Raw genomic sequence first — 21,105 nt, 5'->3', positions numbered from 1 at the left:
CTGTCCGGCGTTTCCCCGGTGCTAGCCTGGGTTATAAAGATGAATCGGCTATGCTCTCCCTATGCTCGAAGAGCTCAAAGAGTGTGTAGTAGAGTTTCTCAAGTTGGGGGAGGGGGGGTTGGACAGTTTTGACTCCACCCCTACATGATAATGTCTAGAGAAATTGTCTTTTGTTCCCAACTGGGGGAACACTACTGGCATCTAGGGGGTAGAGGTTTTGGGGGTGCTGTTAAACACCCTACAGTGTACAGGAAAGCCCCCACAACAAAGACTTGGCTAGTCCAAAATCTCAATAGCATCAATAGATCGGAAGAGATGATTGTTTCCTAGGAGGGAGCAAGGTGAAACATGGAGGAAACGTCGAACTCTCTGGTATATCTTATACCTTGTTCCTCTTCCCAATAAAGTCTGAGGGCTTCGGTGTGTTGTCACCTGGTGGCACCCAGAGGCTGAGTGAGGCTTCCGTGGCATGTAGCTTAAACTTTGGGAGTAAACTCTAAGAAAGCTCTTGGCAGCCAGGGACAATGCTTCCAGTTTTGAGAAACCCCTTTTAGTTTGGCAGCAGCACGTAAGATTAGGGGTAGGGGCTCTTTGGTAAGGTCAGCCAAGGAAAAGGAAAGCAGAAAAACCTATGTATCTGTCCCACATTCTTTCTCAGCTCTGGAGAGACTTTCCCATTAGCAGTATGCAAGCCCTTCTAGAAAGGATGGGATTTTCGCAGCCATCTCTTCTGTGTCCTCGTATTATTATTTTTCGGGATAAAAATGGCTCCACATTAGGGAGCTGAGTGTCCATTTAAGGTTGCTTGTCAGATCCACTAAGGTAATTGGCTCTATTTCTTCATCTCTATGCTCAGGTATAATAATTTAATTAAGCAGCACAGATATTGAAGCTCTCACCAGCTGCCTCTTTGGGTCAAGAAGCATTTCCCCACATTAGCCCTGCGGTCCCTGTCACCACATTATGTCATCATTATATTCCGTATGATGTCATATCACAAGTGGGGCACACATTGAAAGTTGCCTCCATCTGGTGGTGACAAAAAAGGGGCGCTACTGTCCTGTTTGGCAACACTTGAGTGGCCTTGAATACCTGTGAAAATATTGACGGGTATGTCCTTCACTTCCTCTTAGATTTGTGCTCTTCAGATAATTGGGAATATACCATCACTGTGGCTAGAAGCTGAAGCATAATTTATAATGAACTGATAGCAAAGTTTATCTACTATGACTAATAATCATAATGTAGTAACGGTAATGTCAGTCATAATAAGGAGGAACTAATTAGAGTGGAAAACAATATCTCTCCTTAAGCAACCTCACCTAGCTGAGAAATAAGACATGTAGATGGCACAGTGTGTGCTAATTCATTTAGCACAGTGAACCCAAGTCACAGCACTTGCATGGAATGATTGATTGACCCAGGAAATAATTCACATGGAAACTAATTGATTGAGGATAACTCTCATACCACCTTTACCTGTGACACGAGGCACTTTACGACGGCACCGGGATGCTGTTGCATGAAGTAGCCCAAAGCAATTATTTCCTAGGCAATGACTCTATACGTGTTCCCGGCTGTAAGTATCAGCTGGCCTGAGTGTTGAGTGAGGAGAGAAGGCTGGCTGCAATGGTGATTGCAAAGGCATATTTTTGATAAAGAACGTCGTCAATGAAACGAGCCTGCATTCCTGCTGATTGGCACGGTTTGGGGAATATTTTGGAGGTGCATATTGCAGTGTGCTGTGAGGATTTCAAGAATCTTGCAACAGTTTCTCTTTAACCTGCAGGTGGCATTAGTAGTAAAAAATGTATTTCCTATCATTCTTGAAAAAAAATATTCAGCAACGAAGTGAGGGAAACAGTAAAGGGCTTCACAGCATGACTCAATTAGAGGAGCAAGCCCGATTCATTGCAGATGGCTTTTTGCTATGTTTAATAATCCAGGGAACTCAATGATCCAAATCCAGAAATAGTAAACTACAATCCTTACAGGAATTGAAAAATCTGGGGAAGTTTTTTTTTCTTTCTCTTGAGTTTGGAATACAAGCATACGTCTATATGCATACACACACACATGTCTTTGTGATTCCGTTTCCATGTGGGAGGCCAAGAATCTGAGCACTGGGAGCAAACTTGGTTCTTTACTTACAGAGCGAGAATGGAAACTCAACAAAGTGTGATGGAAACTCTCTCTCTGCAACCAGTCCTTAGTCTAGGATTCTCTTGCATGGATGCTGGCCCTGGGTCTAGGGAAACTGTGCGTTGCTAGCATAGCAGTTCCTATAGCAACAGTACGTATTTTTCACTTCTTCACGGCGCAGCAGCAACTTACTAACTGCACTGACCAAGCAAATCCTTGGACATGATGAAATACCTGGATTAGCGCCAATTTAGTGAAGTCTTCGCTCCCAACCTTTCCAGATAGCGTCCAAACTACTACTTATATTTGGTGTGGGAATGAGAAGCTGAGACAATAATCCTTCAGAAACTTCAAGGTAAAAAAAAAAAAAAAAAAAAAAAAGAAGAGAGAAAGAAAGAAGGAAACTTCAAGGCATCAAAGAGATTGCAAACTCGGGAACACACAGAAAGCAGGTATAAACCCTAATGGGCTGGGATCTGGGATCTTCTTCTGTGTAAAATGAAACAGGATAACTATGAGGTAGGGTGGCCCAGCATGCCACATGCAAGCAGTCCCTAAACATCCTTCAATGGAAAACATGGTCTTCCAGCAAAAGAGGCTGCAAAGAAATGACAAGCACTGATTGGGGTTCTTAGAAACATGAAACCCAGATTGATGCATAAAGTTTCCTCAACAACAGACCGCTAACCACTAACCAGTAAAGTGAGAGGTTCTGAAGTGAAGGTTTTCTTGTCTGATGTTTCTCGCATTAGAATGTTTTATTGTTCATGCCTCTGCTTCCCTCCCAGTGGACATTTGAGTATTTTGTGGATATCGAACCATCCTGATCAATATGCCAAAAGTAGATCTCTAGCTCTGGCATCTATTTCTCAAAGTTCTTTTTTAGATAAACTGATATGAAGGCCAATATCTTTTTTTAATCAAAGCATAATGGACATACGGTGTTATATTAGGTTCAGGTGTACAGTATAATGCAGCAATTCTGTCCATTTCTCAGTGCTCATTAGAAGCGCACTCTAAGCCCCTTTATTTCACCGCTCCCCACACACACCTCCCCTCTGGCAACCACCAGTTTGTTGCCTGTGTTTAAGAGTCTGGTTTTTGTTTGTCTCTCATTTGTTTGTTCCTTAAATTCCACATATGAGTGAAATCATATGGTATTTATCTTTCTCTGGTTGATTTATTTCACTTAGCGTTATATACCCTGTAGGTCTGTCCATGTTGTTGCAAATGGCGCGGTGTCATTCTTTTTCATGACTGAGTAATATTCCACCGTGTGTATATATCACTTCTTCTTTATCCGTTCATCTATGGATTGATGCTTGGGTAGCTTCCATATCTTGGCCTTTGTAAATAGTGCTGCAGCAAACATAAAGGTGCATATTCTTTGTTATTTCCTTCCTCCGACTGGCTTTATTCAATATTTAGCGCTGAGATGATGTGAAGCAGTCAGTTCATCAGTGAATCAGTTAAGTCACTAACTTTTATTGAGCTTTCATGCTATAATCCAAATTTTCCCTTTTCTCATTAGCCTCTGTCTAGCATCACAACTTCTCTGCCTCCAGTACACAGGCTCTTTGCCTCCCTGAAAGCATACCAGCCTGCATTCCAACCAGTTTTCGTAGGAGTTTCCATCAAGAACTCTGTTTATACTGGAAGTTCCTACTGTCTCTCATCTCTCACTGTAGTCTGGGCTTTGCCTGGATATTGCTGTGCCTTTGAGCTCTGCTTTTCACTGAAGTGAATGAGACCATGGAGCCCAGAGAGCCCACAGGCTGTGTAGTGGGTCTGTGGAGAAGTGGCCAAGAAGGCCTTCCTCTCCATTGGTACTATCTGCTATCAGAGGAGCTTTAATCAGTGTTGTCTATGCCCAAAGACTTAGAATTTAGCTAAAGGATTTCTACAGTAATAACTTATATCCTCTGAGCTCTCCACAAAATGAAGAGACCACTATCATGGAGGCTGGCCTGGGGCAGAGAGCTACCAAAGCCAGGGCATAGACAACCCCATGCCAGGCTGGGTCTTCATACCTTAGAAATGCTGGGTATCAATACCTATGTCCCCCAATATAACCTGACACATTATGCCCAGCTCAGACATCTATTCAAAGTAGATGTATTCCAGTGCTGTGTTGTCCTCCCCCTCCTATTCCTACTGGGTCTCTCTGGGCCCGGAAACCCCTCATTTCTTCCCTCTAGTCCCTTAACTCCAGATCTTAGACGCTTTTAAAAGAGATACACTAGTCTTCTTATTGAAATTAAAATATTATCTGCTAAAGTTAGGATATGAGGTCTGGGAAAGGATTTTTCTAATTTGAAGAGTTATTATTTGAAAAGGCCTACATGGTGTTGTGGACTAAATATTTGTGCTTCCTCAGAATTCATAAGGTGAAACGCCAGTCCTTAAAGTGATGATATTTGGAAATGGAGCCTTTGAGAGATAATTAGGTCCTGAGGGTGGAACTATCAGGTTGGGATTAGCACCCTTAGAAAAAGAGACACTAGAGAGCTTGCTTTCTCTTTCTCTCACTTGGACATGTGAGGATATGGCGAGTAGATGGCCATCTGCAAAGCAGGAAGAGGATTCTTGCCAGAACTGAACCAGGCTGGCACCCTCAAGGCCTCCAGAACCGTGGGAAATACATTTCTATTGTTTAAGCCACCCAGTCTATGGGATTTTGTTACAGTGGGCAGAGCAGATTAATACACATGGTTATAAAATGTTTCACAATTGGTTTTCTCTTTAGCAAGCAACTTTTTAAAAATGACACCAAACCGGGACAACCTTAGAAAATCTGGACCTATGATTACATCTGCTTCTGTATGAACAAATCTAATAATCTTCAGCGGCTGAAATAAACCATTGTACTTAGTCACCTCTACTTGGAATTCTCTTATTAATCAGTTCATTCTGTCAGAGTTTCACTCCTGTATGTTATATAACATATGCGATCTATATGGCAATTTATGAGAACCCTGCAACTGAATTTTATATTATGTAACAATAGTCTCTCCCTTGAGTGTTTTCTGTTCCTGGCCTGCTACTTGAATGGGCCATGGCACCTCAGTTTTCACTGGTGCAACGCCTGTATGTGCCTCAACTTATTTGCATTTCAGCAGCTTTGGTGATACATTACTTTGCTTTTATCAAATTCTCTTCAAAAATCCTTTCTAGATAAGATGCCTTGAGTTTATGATGACTGAAACATATGCCTCCCACCTCTGACCATTTGGAAAATGGAAACTACCACTCTGTAAATCTACTAACATGTTTTTACCTTTGCTTCTCTTGGATTTGTTTCCGTATCTACTCTAGAAGTGTACACTGGACTAGCTCCAGATCGCCCCCAAGCCCTATGTTCCACAATTCCTCCAACACTCACACACACACATACACACACACACACACTCCCTACTCTATGCACAATTCTAATGAGAGCTCATGATTATAAAACAATGGGCACGTCAGATATTTGGAGCAGCAAGGTTAACCTATTAGTGACGATAGGATATGGAAAGTGTCATAGCAGAATGTGGGAGATAGGAAATCTAGAGATTATGTTCTGCCTTTATAACTTAACTACCTTGTCTCAACTTATTCATCTTGGAAACAGGACTCATCACACTTGTTCTATGCATTTTATACTGTCAGCAAGGCAAATAAAACAAAGGGAATACTTTGAGAAACATAAAATGGTGTGTAAACATAAGATGGGTGGTGTTAGATTTATTGCTGCTTAAAATATCTAGATTATGTGCAGGATCCCCAGCAATGCCCAGGACTCCCGCTCAGCCTGGAGCTGGTATACAGCCTGCACTTGGCAAGGCAGATTCATATCCCTAGGAGGCACATATCCGTGGAGGTGGACCTTATGGGTAGTGGTATGTTACATTTTGTCTCATCCTTTATGAAAATTATTCTTCATATTCATTTGATAGAAGAAATCGAAGTATGTGAGATGGGATGATTGTCTCAAAAAAGAAGTGGGGTGTGCAGACTGAGTGAAGCAAGGGGAAAGGCCTCTGTTGGAAGAGAACACAGAAAGAGGGACTATGGAGAGTGCTTCAGATTCTGCAGCTGAAAGGTTAGAGTGAAAGGAATGAAGACGGAAGCAGTTTTTAGAGTGCTGGCCCCTCAAAGAAGAGAACACTGACCCAGTGAGTCTCAGGCATTTTTATAAAGGACTTTAAAACTCATTGATTTTGACTTAGGTGTGCGTATTTCTAAATTTCTGTCCCTTTACAAACACATTTGTTCTAACCATATTGCAATGGATCTGCATTCCTAGCCAATTCCCTTGAATTCTTAATTCTTGTTAACAACTCTGGCAATTAACCAATTACTCCTTCCACTGAAGGGCTCGGGGAGGAAGGGACTGATGATTTATAGCAGCACAGCATCGGAGCTTGTTGAATTGAACTCAATTGCTGGAATACTTCATTTAGAGAATAGATGGGCAGGTGAGTAGCCAACAGGCTGAAGCCAATCAAAAGATGAAAACAGCCAACAGGTGACAGGTTGGAAGTGCTGCCTCCTCTGACTCTTGGGCTGTTTCCCACTCCCTCTCCCTCTTCCCAGATCTCCCGCAAAAACCTGACACTGCCTGCATAGGTCAGCCCAGCTAATCTAGTGCTGATGGTCATACGGAAATGGTGGAATCAAGTGGTTAAGGACTCTCAGAAATTCTCTAGCTTAAAAGTGCAGGAAGCTCTCCTACAATGCCATTTAGTCCCTTTCCAAATATTACCAGTAATGACTGGCAGGCAGCTCCCTCCACTGCTGGACAACACCATTTGTTAGAGGGTCTCCCTGAAAATGAGAAAAAACAATCCTCCTCTTTGTGATTTTAACTCACTACGCACTGTACGTTTGTCCTGTGAGGCAATCCACAATAACTCTGCTCTCCCTCTTACATAGTGTACTTCTAGAACTTGAGAACAGCTTCCATGTCTCCATCCTTCTTCACTGCCATGCCTCTTAGTGCTCATGGAGCCTGGTTTTCTTAGCTCTTCTCAGCACCCTTCCGAAGACACGTTTTTATTTTTCAAGGCTCTGCTTAAGTTGCGGCACCAAAATTTTAATGTCATTGCCCATACTGCCTTTCTCGTGAGCCCTGTTCGTGTCATTTAACATTCCCATATTATCTTTGGTCCCAGTAAACCGTAGATTCTGGGGGAAGTATTCAATTAAAGCCAATAAAATGACCAGGAACATTCTGATGACATTTGCTAGTTCTTACCTGAAATAACTTTGGAGTCATCATTTCTGTTTCAAGAACTGTTTCTAGGGCTGTGTGGCATGGCTTGAACTTTTGATGTGCTCTTTAAGAGAATCTAAATTTACTGAGTTAATAAAACTATAGACACTGGTAAAAGCAATAATAGAGCAAAGGAAGGTGAACAGTGGTATCAGCCAGAGGGAGGAAAGAGAAGGTCACTTGGGGGAGAGGAAGGCAAATGGTTCCTACAGAAAAGAAAGCTCTTTGGTGGTAGAGATGGAATCACCCCAAAGGGCAGGACTGCCCAGATTGTAGACATGCCAGTGTGTACATGATGTGAGTTGAGGGATGCTGAAATACCATCCGTTCCCACATATTTGTTGCACTCCTACACCAGACATCCCCATGTGGTTAACACCTTTTGCTTGAGGCCACCATAAAAATGTAAATGTTCTCTGGGAGAATAAAATATTAATCCATTATCAACCAGTAACATCCTAGCTATACCTGACCAAATAAGTGCCAGCTGGTCACTGAGTGGACCCCTAAGGGAATAGGCTACAAAGCTAATATGTTTTAATTGGGGGAGAATAAAGAAGGATATAAAAAGACAAAGTTTTAAGACTTTGCGGTGCAAGAGGGTGAAAAGGGGGGATGGAACAGGGATAAAGATTTGGTGGGCAGTGAGCTGCCTGAAACAAGTGGGGTACCTCTGTGGAGGCCTGTGGAGCCCTCAGCAGCCATGTGGGTACCGGCAACTGGATGAATACAGGGAAGAGTCTAAAAAGGAATATTACTAAATCTCTTAGGTTGAAATGCTATGGAGGGAGGCCCTGAGGAAATATCTACAGAGCTCGAGCTTAGGAACTATGAATCGCCGGGGTAGGCATGATGCCCTACTTCTTTGATTTTTAATTATCGCCTCCCACTTCTGAATGGACTAAGATGACTTCAGAGCTGTAAACTATAAGGGGAAATATCGTTTGGTTCTCTGCTTTTTTTCCTCTTTTTATTTTATTCTCTTTGATTTCCACCCCCCATTTTATTCCTGCTATTTTCCTGGACAAGCCCCAAAAGAGCGGTGAATTAGCAAATGGAAGGGAGGTCAGGAAGCAGATCATAAATGGGGAAAAAAAATATAGGGAAGAATAATTTTCATATCCTTTATAATTGTAAACTAGAAGGACTCTTTGACTTCTAATGACAGAGAAACAAAATAAATGAGACACAAAAGAAGCATGTATTTATTTCCATAAACAAAGAACGGAAAGGGGAGGGGAATCTCAAGGATACCTTGGTCCTGAGACTCTAGTGCTGGCATCTCTTTCTCTCTCTCTCCTCCATCCCCCTATTATGCATGTTTCTTTCTGCCTGCTGGGTTTATTCTTTCCTACCGTGGAGGGGCTCTTTCTCCATATTGTAGACTTACATCTTCACACCCTTGTGACCATATGAGAAACAGTTCCTCTGTGTGTGTGTGTATGTGTGTGTGTGTTTAAGTTCAATTTTAGGAAAAATAGAAAACAGAGAGGGCTCTGATTTGTTCCCAGAATGATCATGTGCTTATTCCCAGGTAAAAGATACTGGACTAGTATAAGCTGGGAATTCTGCTTAATAGAAAGACTGATGTTAAGTTCTAGGAAGGTCTTCCCCGAAGGGGAGAGCTTAGTGGGAGAGGTCCTATTTTTGGCGGTGCCATCATGTAGCAACTAAGTTTTTAAAAATGTCCAGGAAAATGTTAATACTTATCTGTGAATATGAATGCTAATGGAACCCTAATGCCGGCTAATTTCCATCAGAGAAAATCATTATATATTCAAAATATGTATGGATAGACCCCTAAAATTATCATTGCTATTAAAAGGCAGTTTATACCAGAGTTCTTGTTTGAACTAAAGTAAAAATCCAGTCTTTATACTGAGAGAAAAATACTCTGGTAGGCCTCCTATTAGTAGGGAGAAATAAGGTTTGAGAAAACAGAAGTAAAAGGATTTTTAGAAATCAGCTAGATTGGGGGAATAATTACTATTGTGATCCATTGAATGGAAGCTGTGTTTGTTCAATTGGTATATAGTTCATTTATAATCCTACCTATGTGCATAGATCACATCTGGGATGTGTGTGTGTGTGTGTGTGTGTGTGTGAGAGAGAGAGAGAGAGAGAGAGAGAGAGAGAGAGGGGTGGGAGATAGGATAAGTGAAAAAGAATGAAATCAATGTATGAGTAGTATAATTAAGAAATTTATCTTTTTTTTAATAATATAGTTTGAAAAGTGAGCCTGCAGTGAGGTGTGTGTGTGTGTGTGTGTGTGTACAGGTTTGTGTAAAAAAAGGGAAAAAACATTTTCATATACAAATGGAAATCCATGTATCATGCCCCCTGCAAAATAAGCAAGGTTGTGCACATATGTCCTAAATTCTGAAGCAATTTCAGACCCAGATTTGAGTTAATGCATTTAGCAAGTAATTAGTTGTCCATTCATTCATTAACAGCATATTTTAAAACTTCCTGAAAAACCCCACCTCCCCCTTCAACAAAGTGGCACTTCTAAGAAGACAGAAGGGATATAAAATATGTTGAATAAGCTGGGAAAACAAATCAAAAAATAAAATTACATGTTAGTTGTAGAAGAATTTTAGTTATAGAAATAGAACTTATAAAGAAAACACTTTGCTTCCCTTTACCTTACACACAAAAAGAGTGAAGTTGTGAATTGGAGCTGCATCAGTGAGTACTTTAGCATTTTATGGTTTCAGTTTAGTATAATGTTTTTCTCTCTCGGACATTAGAATTTTTCTTCCATTTGTGAAGTGCTTTATAGTTTTCTAAGCAGTTTCACATAGAGTAGTTCATTTGTGGAACTAATGGCATTTACATGGGATAACAATATTCCAATAGAATTGTGCAATTCACATAATGAGTTTAACTTGTTATTAAAATAAATGTCACTTGGATAAGATTGAGGGAGGAACCAGGCCAGTCAATAGTCTTGAGGTAGATGTTGACCATTCCTGATTTGTAAGAGGCAGGGATGCATGTGTCTTTCTTCAGGCCTTTTGATTCTTCTCCTTTATTTGTACAATGCCTGTCTTTTGCCTGTCTCCATTTTCAGTTAGCACAGAGGATGACTCAGAGAGAGAAAGTGGGAATAAAAGGGCTTAATACCTGGCTCTGTACCTTTCTTAAAAGAGTACAAAAATATGTTTGTTTTTTGTTTGCAGATATTTTGTGAAAAAAAAAATGAGGGCGTGTGGGTAGCTCAGTTGGTTAAGCATCCAACTCTTAGTTTTGGCTCAGGTCATGATCTGATGAGTCCTGGGATAGAGCCCCAAATGGGCTCCCCCCTCAGTGGGGAGTCTGCTTTGAAGACTGTCTTTCTCTGCTTGTCCCCCCACTCTCTCTCTTCCTCTCTCTCATTCAAATAAATAAATAAACCTAAAACAATTGAAAATGGTATCCAAATGAGCATAGGTGGCCTCTTCTTAGTAGCTGACATAAAGATTTGGAAATATTTTATGCAGGGGTTCACAGAAATTCAAAGCAGAGAGAGTGCGAGTGGGGGGAGAGCAGAGAAAGAGGGAGAGAGAATCCTCAAGAAGACTCTCTGCTGAGCACAGAACTTGTTGCGGGGCTTGATCCCAGGACCTTGAGATCATGACCTGAGCCAAGATCAAGAATCTGTTGCTTAGCTGATTGAGCCACCTACGCACCTCAAAATATGGTAACTTTCTGACCATATGGAGCTATAGAGAATGGAAGCTGTGTGCTCGGGGTGGAGGAAAGAAAGATGAAAGGAATCTGAGAGCTGAGATTATATTGAACACCTCTTATGCACACCTATTGTTCCAACCACTGCTAAGATGACAAGCTTCACTCAAGTACCTCTCCCTAATCTACAGAATCTCTAATTATTGCCTTCACATGGATACCAGTAGGAATTTCTTTGACACTCCGGGAAGTACTAACCCATAACTCTCAGTGATGGTGCATAAAGAGAGTTAACACATCTTGGGACCACTAAATATCCTTAACAATGAAGGATGGGAGATAGTGGATCCATGCTTTCCTCTTTCTTTCTGCAATAGCAGAAAATGATTACACCAGAAAAAAGAAAAAGTCTCAAATCAATAATCTAAGTTTCCACCTCTAGAAAGCAGAAAAAAAAGAGCAAAATAAATTAACAGCAAGAAGAAGGAAATAATAACAGAGGTCAGATAAATTGAAAATACTAAGACAATGGACAAAATCAAAGAGCTGGGTTCTTGGAAAAGATCAATAAACTTGACAGTCCTTTAACAATACTGGAAAAAAAGTGAAGACATAATATACCAATATCAAGGATGAAATAGGATATAACAGGCTCTGCAGACTTTAAAAGGATAATAAGGGAATAATATGGGCAACTCTATATACATAAACTTGACAATTTGTTTTTTTTTTTTCCATAAACTTGACAATTTGGATGAAGTACATCAACTTTTCAAAGAGAACAAACTACCACAAGTCACTCAACATATAGCAGATAATTTGGATAGTTCTATAACTATTGAGGAAATTGAATCTATAAGTTAAAATTTTCTGTAAAAGGATTTTTCAGGCCCAGATAGCTTCACTGAAGGACACTACTAAATCTTTAAACAAGAATCAGCAAATGTTCTACCCAATATCTTCTGGGAACTAAAAGAGGAAGAAATAATTCTCAGCTAATTTTATAAAGCTAATCTCAGCCTGATACGCAAACCAGATAAGATAGTATCCCCAAAAAAGTAACAGTAGAATTTATCAGTGATATTGATAACTGTTTCCATAAAAATATGTCTATATTATCTATATATCACAATTTGGCAAGTCTGATTAAGAAGAAAATACTACATAAACATTTGATTTGTCAAGGGGGATATAATTACAGATGTGAAAGATATTTAATAGCAAAAGAATACCTTGAACATATTTAAAGCAATAATTATTTTATTTATATGGATATTTTAATGAGTGAGTGTGAGTGTGTGTGTGTGTGTGTGTGTGTGTGTATTCTTGACTAATCATAGAAGGACACTGAAAGTCAGTCAACTCTGGATTTCCAGCTCTGGTAATGATGAATAACTAGTGTAACCAACTATTCTGTTGGGAAAAGCCCCGAATAATGTAGATAAAATATTTAAGTGCTTGAAGGCATTGGAGATCTATTAAGACATTGAGAACTTACCAGACCAAAATGCAAGAGAAGTCAGAAATACAGAGAGGTAAGCCCAGTGTCTAGGGAATTCTAGAGCATTTACTGATACTTGATTCACTAATCTGGGATGAGACCAAATAATGGCAAATAACTATAAGCTAAAAATAACTATTTTAAAACTTTTAGGAAAATGTTAGAATTGAACGGTATAATTACCACAATTGAAAGTTCAACATACAGATTTAGTAGCATATTAGGTACATTTGAAAACAGAAATAGGAACCTAGTACACAGGTCAGATAAAAAAAGTCATAGATGCTGCAGAGAAACAGACTGAAAGAAAATATGAGAGGAAAGATTTAAAAAGGGAGGTTCTACCATATAAGCTAAGATATATCCAGAAGAAGAGAGTTTGAGAAGAAGTATTATTTGAAGAGACAATACCTGAAATATAAAAACAAATTACAAATGAATCCCCATGAGCCCCAAGGAAACAAATTATGAGAAAAATCACACATATCATGGTAAAACTACTGAATAAATCTTAAACGCAGTTGGGCAAAAAGACAGATTACTTTCAAAGGAGCCACAACTTGACGGACAGCAGACCTCACAACAGAAACAATGGAAGCCAGAAGGTATTGAAATAATAACTGCAAAGTGCTGAAAGACAAAAAGGTTAACCTAGAATTTTATAATAAATGAAATTTTCTTTCTGAAACAAAGACATCTTCAGAAAAAATAGTTTTTAAAAAAGTTTACAACGGTAACACGCTAAATAAATTCCAAAGGGTATTCCTCAGAAGGAAGTGAAATAATTTATTATATGAAGGAGAGAAAAGTACAAAGCAGTAAGCATGGGTTCATCTAAATGAATGTTGACTGTAAAAATCAAATTAATGATATGTTTTAGGGTTTTACACACACACACACACACACAGAATCAAAATATACAACAATACCAGCTTATAAGATCTGAGACTGGGAAGTGGAATTAAAGTGTCTTGAGGTCCTTGAAATGCCTAGAAAAAAAATGTACCATTTTATATCAACTTTTTATATGTTAAGAACTTCTGTTCTAATCTTTAGTGTCATACTAAAAAAAATCAAAGGTAAATAATGTCAGGTAATGGAAGAAATAAACAGTTTTTTAAAACTCCATTTAATACAAAATTAGGCCAAAAGGAAAAAAAAATTCAAAGAAGTAAGACAAACCTAGAGCAAATAGTAAGACTTTACATTTGAAAACAAATTACATCAATTGCTGTTTTAGCTATAAATAGACCTAATGCTCTAAAAAATGCAAAATTGTCAGCCTAAGTAAAAAATAAAACACCTAAAGGCAAATTAAGAGAGTTTAAATGTAAGGACACAGAAAGGTGAAAATTAAAAGAATAGAAAATGCATACCATGCAATCATTAAGCAAAAGGCAAGCTGTATAACTATATTATTATCAAAGACTTCAAGGCAAAAATCATTAATAGAGATTAAGAAGAACATTTCACAATGGCAAAAGGTTCAATTCCCCAGGAAGGAATCAGAATCCTAAATTTGTATATTTACCTAACAAATACTCAAATATATAAAACAAATATAACTGACAAACTACTAGTAAATCTACAATCTTAGTAATACATTTTAACACACTTCTAAATTAACTGATAAAACCAACCAGAGAATAAAACAGAAAGAAGACAGAATATAGAATATTTGTACAACACAATTAACAAACATGATGTGACTGATATAGAATACTGCATCCAACATATGCAGAATATGAATCCATATGAAGTGCATATGGAATGTTAACCAAAATAGATTATCTGTCGATTCATAGAGAAAGTCTAAATAAATTTCAAAGGATTGTAGTTATGTTGAATATGTTCTCTGACCACAGAGCAAATTAAGCAGGAAAACAAAAACAAAAAGATAACTAGTAAATTCCCATACATTTGGAAATTAAGAAGTATCCTTCCAAATAGATTTTGAGCCAAAAAAGAAATTACAGAGGAAATTATAAATTTATGAGTGATATTGAAAATAACACTTGGAGATTGTGGCTCAGGAAATTTAGAACAATAGAGATTTAAATGCATAGGTAAGAAGGTAATAAAGATTAAAAAATCATTTGACCACCCATGTAAAGAAAACAGGGCAAAAGAAGAGGTGTGAAACCCAAAGAAAATAAAAGGAAGAAAATTACAAATACACAATTTAAAGAAATAGAAAACAAACATGCAACAAAGCCAACTGTTAATTCTTTGAAATGTTTACAAAATTGTTAAGTTTTAGTTTTTGAATGAAACATGAGAGAGAGAAGATCAAAATCAACAAAGGAAAAAAAGACTAAAGATCTTACAAATAATACAGCTTATGTTATGAACAAATTTATACTAGACATTTAAAAATACAACATTCGGTGCACAAATTCTTATGAAAATTCCTCTTACAAAAATGAAAATAAGAAGAAATAAAACACTTAAGTGTACTCAACTGTTAAGCAAAAATGACTTCCTTATTAGATGCCTTCTACAGAAAATAAAATACACCATGGCCAGATGGCTTCTTAAGTGAATTTTACCAGTTACTTAAAGAGAAAATCATGAAAATCTTATGCATCCTCTTTCAGAGAAAACAAATACAAAATTAGAGAACACTTCCAACTCAGTTTACGTAGCATGCATAACCTCTATGCCAAAACTGACAATTATGAAAAAGACTGTTACAGGTCAATTTCTCTTATAAACATGGATAAAAACTTCTAAATAAAAAAGAAGCAAACCAAATGCAGCAATAAATTAAAAAGGTCATATTTCATGATCAAGTTGGTTTTATTCCAAAAATGCAAAGTTTAACATTAGAAAATTAATTAATGTAATTTGCCACATCAACACAGTAAAGGAAAATAAAAACATATTTTTTTATAAATTCAGGAAAGACAATTTTAGAAACTTGCCCTTTATGATTAAAACAAACACATAAGCAAAACTTAGCAAAGTCCGAATAGAAAGGAATTTACTTTGTCTGATAAAATGCAATTATAAATACACTTGCAGCAAATATCATACTTACCACTAACTTTGATAAAATATTGAAAGGTATTAAAGACTAGGAATGATTTGAAGATGACTACCAGTACTATTTAACGTTTTACTAGAATTCCTTTTCAGGGCTATGGGATATAAAATGAAACTAAAAAAATAAGAAATGAGAGAATTAAACTCTTCTTTATTAAAGATTATATGACTATAATCATAAACACTCAAAGTATTTTTAGATGAATTGTTGGAATTAATAAATGGGTGTAGCAAAAATTATATTTCTGTATAGTAGCCTCACAAAATTAAAAGAAATTGAAATATACCAGAAGAACCCATTTTAATGCATAAAATTAGAATTTATTTAATGCAAATGTAACTGAAGGTATGTACAACGTCTACACAGAAAATGATAAAATGATATTAAGAGAAAAGAAAGCAGTTCTAAATAGAGGAAATAGAATGTTCATTGGTTAGATTATAAAAATATCAATTCTCCCAAATTGATATTTAGGTTCAATGCATCCCAAACAAATTTTCTAATAGATTGCATCATGGAAATTGACACACTGATTCTAAAACTTATGTGGAAAAGGGTTAAGAATATCTGCTAGGACTTGTCCCATTAGACATCAAACTTATAATGAAGCTATAGTAATGAAAACTATGTGATATTGACAAATATACTTATGACATAGAACAGATTCAGGACTAGATACACACGTATAAGGAGACTTCATTTGTTTTTTTTTGTGTGTTTTTTTTTTTTTTTTTTATTTATGATAGTCTCACAGAGAGAGAGAGAGAGAGAGGCAGAGACACAGGCAGAGGGAGAAGCAGGCTCCATGCACCGGGAGCCCGATGTGGGATTCGAGCCAGGGTCTCCAGGATCGCGCCCTGGGCCAAAGGCAGGCGCCAAACCGCTGCGCCACCCAGGGATCCCAGGAGACTTCATTTGTGATGGAGATCCCTGTAGAGGAGTTAAGAATGAGCAATCTTTTCAATAAACTTTGGTACTTCAACTGGATATTCATACAAGGAAGAAAAGGAATTTTGACCCTTACCTCACATCAATAACAAAATCAATTTTATCAGAGTTGTAGATTATAAAGTTTCTATAAAACACACAACCTCCCACCTCCATAAGGGTTGGGAACTTGACTGGACACTTCAAAAAGAGAGTATCTAAATTACCAAAAACCATATGAAAAGATGCTCAAAACACGAAAATGTAAATGGAATAACTGAGATATTGGTATATATTCTTAAACTAATTAAAATTAAAAGGACATAATGAAAAGCTGTAGCAAAAATAAAATGACCACCGCTGCTGGTCACTACTGCTGGGAATGTCAGTAGTTATATCTGTTGGCATTATCTGCTAAAGCAATTCTACTCCTTGTGATACCCAACAGAAATGCATTCTCATATGAACCAAGACACATCAAAGGATGTTAATAGTTTAAAATAGTCATTTTACAACAGTGGATGAAATAACTTTAGATGAGTAAATCACAATGTATCTGTAAAATGAGATAGTATACAGCAATGGAATGGATGGTAAGTTTGCTACATACTGAATCATGAATTAATTCACAAACATAATGTTGAGCAACGGAAATTACACATGAAAGGGGACACTATATGATATCATTTATATATAGTTCAAAAGCAAGGAAAACTAAACTATAATGTTCAAACTTAAGATATAGATTGCACCTGAGGCAGAAGAGGAGCGCAGTAACAAAGAAAGCATGAAAGGAGATCATCTTGGGTCCTAGTTGGTAGTCCATCTCATGGTGTGGATGGAAATTACATGGAGGTTCACTCTGGGATCATAATTGAGCTACAAAGTATATTTTGTACACTTCTCTATTTTTATAATATATGAATTTCTTAAAATGCTTAAATAGTTAACTATATTCTCTGAAGTCTCAATAAAATGCATTATTTTTAAAATTTTTTAAATTTAAATTCAATTTGCCAACCCAGTGCTCATCTCATCATGTGCCCTCCTTAGTGCCTATCACCCAGTTACCTCATCCCCCCGCCCCCACCTCCCCTTCCGCAAACAAACTGTTTGTTTCCCAGAGTTAGGCGTCTCTCATGGTTTGTCTGCCTCTCTAATTTGAAAACCATGCATTATAAAGATATTCTAGAATATTTTTTTATGGAGAAAAAAAATGAAGAGAACTTTCTGAATCTGTTCTATAATATTTGTACGTTTAATTCCCAAACAAGAGAGAAACAATATGAAAAACAAGACACATAACTAAAAGTCAACCTTATTATTAAGACTAGATGCAAAGGTAAGCAAGTATATCAAAGATAAATACATCAAATGAGGCAAATTTTATCCACTAATGGATAATACTAAATCCTGAACAAGGAAAATAAATTTCAGAAATGCAAGAATGGTTTGATGTGAGAAAAGTGTATTGGTATAATTAAGTAATTAATAGATTAAAAGAAATAATATATGATCATCTCAACAGAGAAAAATATCTTTCATATAAATCAGTACCCATTTTCAATAAATATTTGAATAAAATTATGAAGGCACGAGTTTTTTTTTTTAGCATATAAAAAGGACAATAAAGATTTTGAAGGAGAAAATTTAGGACAGTTATTTTAAAGCTTGGTGCTTGGTGTTGAGAATGCTTTCCAGAGCAGGAAAGAAAAAAAAAAAAAAAAAACAGAATCTACAAAGGACAGACTGATACGTTTTATGACATAGAAATTAAATCTTCTGTATGAGAAGATTCTGTAGGCTAAGAAAATAAAACAAATAACACGCTGAAAGAAAATAACTGAAATATATAAAAAGGAGCAAGCACTATCTATCTATCATCTATCTTTCTATATGTTGCAGGGGAGCAGTGGACGAGAGACTCAACAAGAAAAGAATATATCTCAATATATTGTCCCCCATCCCCAAAAATGAATAGTCAGTTTAACACTGAAATGAGTGGAAATGACAGATAAATTTAAATAGACCACTGAGGGATCCCTGGGTGGCGCAGCGGTTTAGCGCCTGCCTTTGGCCCAGGGCGTGATCCTGGAGACCCGGGATCGAATCCCATATCAGGCTCCCGGTGCATGGAGCCTGCTTCTCCCTCTGCCTGTGTCTCTGCCTCTCTCTCTCTCTCTCTCTGTGACTATCATACATAAATAAATAAATATTAAAAAAAATAAATAAATAAATAGACCACTGAAGTTTTAAACAAAAGTCATAAGAACACTTTAAAGGATTAAAAACATTATACAGTATTTGACCATGTATAGGGAAATGCAAACCATCAGTAGTAAGAATGTAGTTATCCCTTATAGAGGGACAGTTTCAGTTTCTATCAAAATTCTCAAGGCTTTGACCTAGAATTCCCACTTTTCAGTTTTTACTCTTGAGCAATGCTTGCAAAACACAAAGAAGCAAGTAAAAGGATATTCATTGTGGCCTTTTTTTTTTTTTTAATTTTGGTATTTGAGGAAAATTGGGGGTAAATGACGCTAACAAATTGCAATCATCAAATATTTTATGAATTAAGTTCCTCCATGTTATGGAAAACTATTCAGAAATCTAAAAGAATAAAGTGGGTTTACAAATACTGAAATAGAAAGATCTTCAAAAAACTATTAAGTGGAAAACTTATAGAACAGAATTGAGTACTGCCCTATTTATGCAAAGGTAAACCATTTATTTATATGTTAAACACATATATGACTCATATAAATTAATAGTACAAAATCAGGAAGACACACTTAAGTGATAATGGTTGCAGTGACTAGTTCTGTGGAGAGGAATCAGATTGGGGACATGTGAAATGAGATTTTTTACTCTTTTGATTCATTAAGCTACATATTGTTTCAACTTATAAAGCAAATGGGTGTTTGGGCATTGCTTGTGTAATTAAAATATGAATTATGAATATGCTGTAACACTCAAGTGTGTCAAGGTATATGGGCTTGTGGTTTTATCAGCCGCTTTGTGAGACTATCTTTCAATAATGCAAATCTATGTTTTGTATCTCCCCACAAATCATCTCTGGTATCAAATTATAAAATTCCAACTCAAAATACCAATTAAAATATAAGAATCCCATAGGAAAAAATAGTAATGAAAAGTGGTAAAGGATAGTAAAAAGTAAATCACAATAGGTTATACCTGTCAGCTGAATTTAGCATTTGAGAACATTTAGAATATCAAAATATATAGATTACTCTCAGAAAGATCCCCACCTAATATTGGCTCTATATTCCATCTGATATTTATTGCAGAATTGGGGGACTGCATGGCAGCATTCTATCCTCCACCTCTTCATTCCCCACTTCCCTTATTATTCTGGCTACATGGAGAGAGTATTGACTTCTGTTCCAAGCATATGTCTTTCTTAGTGGGACTCCCCTTCTAAACCCTAGGGACCTTGAGCAACTAGTTTGTGTGCCAGCAGTTCTGTATTTTTGGATGATGAAAATTGATTTTCCTCCTTTTAGCAGGTGCAGTCTCTGAGTGAGCCTCTCCCCTCACGACCTGTGCAGATTATGCCATCAATAGTGGGAGAGGGGATGAAGACGAACATTTGGGGACCTCAGCACACAGCACCAAAGGGCCCAGTGAAGACTTGCAGCAATGAGGGTCACTAGAATAAAAGATAACAATAAGCTCAGCTTAGAACTCTTTCCTTCTTGGCACTTCCTGGACACATTCCGTATCTTTAGATGCATATTCTGGGATTATCTAAATGGACAGATCTTTACATGGGGCTTATTATGGTCTGTACAGTTCTAAATGGATCATTCTTGTTAAACTTGAATAATGGGAAGACTCCTTTTAAGGAGAAGAATAATTATAAAGGAAATCAGTGTGGCTTAATTTATGTTTATTATAACGCAGCCTATATTTTTCAAACGTAAGTCTTATTGTGCTTGTAGTTGTTTTGCAAGCAGAATAGTCTAGCTAAAGAGATGAAACTCTTTTGATACACCCTGGAAAAACTCAGAGATTTTGAGTCAGGAAAAAAACACAAATGTAAATTTTGTGCTTGCACATAGGAGAATGGGCATTTTGAATCTAGGGGCAAGTAGACTAGTTTGAAAGTTATTACAGGTTTCTAGGTCTAAGTTGTGAAGTATCTAAACAATATGGTGAGAGCCGGGGACAGGGGGTAAATGCAGGTAGAAAAACAGGAGCCTTTCTACAAAAGATGAAAAACTCAAGAGAAAAACCTTCTAAAGTGCTTGGGATTTTTAGAGATTTTTTTTTTCAAAAGGTGAGACTGGCATTCAGTAGTAGAAGTTAGTATCAATTGCTACAAGACCTTGGAAGGTGGTGGTGGTGGGGAAAAAGTATGGTTGGATGGTAGAGACACAAGGCTGACTTAAACAAAAATCAAGTAATTCAGGAGTGAATACACAAGACAAGCAGGCAGTCTACCATGACAGCTTATGAGACAGTTTCTGGGAGAAGCCACATGGAACAGTAGCTCCTCTGGACATCCAGAAAGTGTGGGCACTGCAGGAAGCATACTTGGTG

At 37.3% G+C, this 21,105-nt stretch overlaps 1 long non-coding RNA gene across 1 annotated transcript; it reads left to right on the top strand.

Annotated features, from left to right (window-relative positions):
• Positions 1-987: 987 nt before the first annotated feature.
• Positions 988-20,247, top strand: LOC125755960 (uncharacterized). The gene is made up of 2 exons (XR_007413633.1): positions 988-1,110; positions 20,067-20,247. It is a non-coding gene; the product is annotated as an uncharacterized LOC125755960 (long non-coding RNA).
• The last annotated feature ends 858 nt before the right edge of the window (positions 20,248-21,105 follow it).

This window comes from Canis lupus, chromosome 10 (assembly GCF_003254725.2).
Source record: "Canis lupus dingo isolate Sandy chromosome 10, ASM325472v2, whole genome shotgun sequence".
NCBI classification, from domain to species: domain Eukaryota; kingdom Metazoa; phylum Chordata; class Mammalia; order Carnivora; family Canidae; genus Canis; species Canis lupus.
Note: the sequence above shows the minus strand (reverse complement) of the source record. Positions and strands in the feature narration are given on the sequence as shown.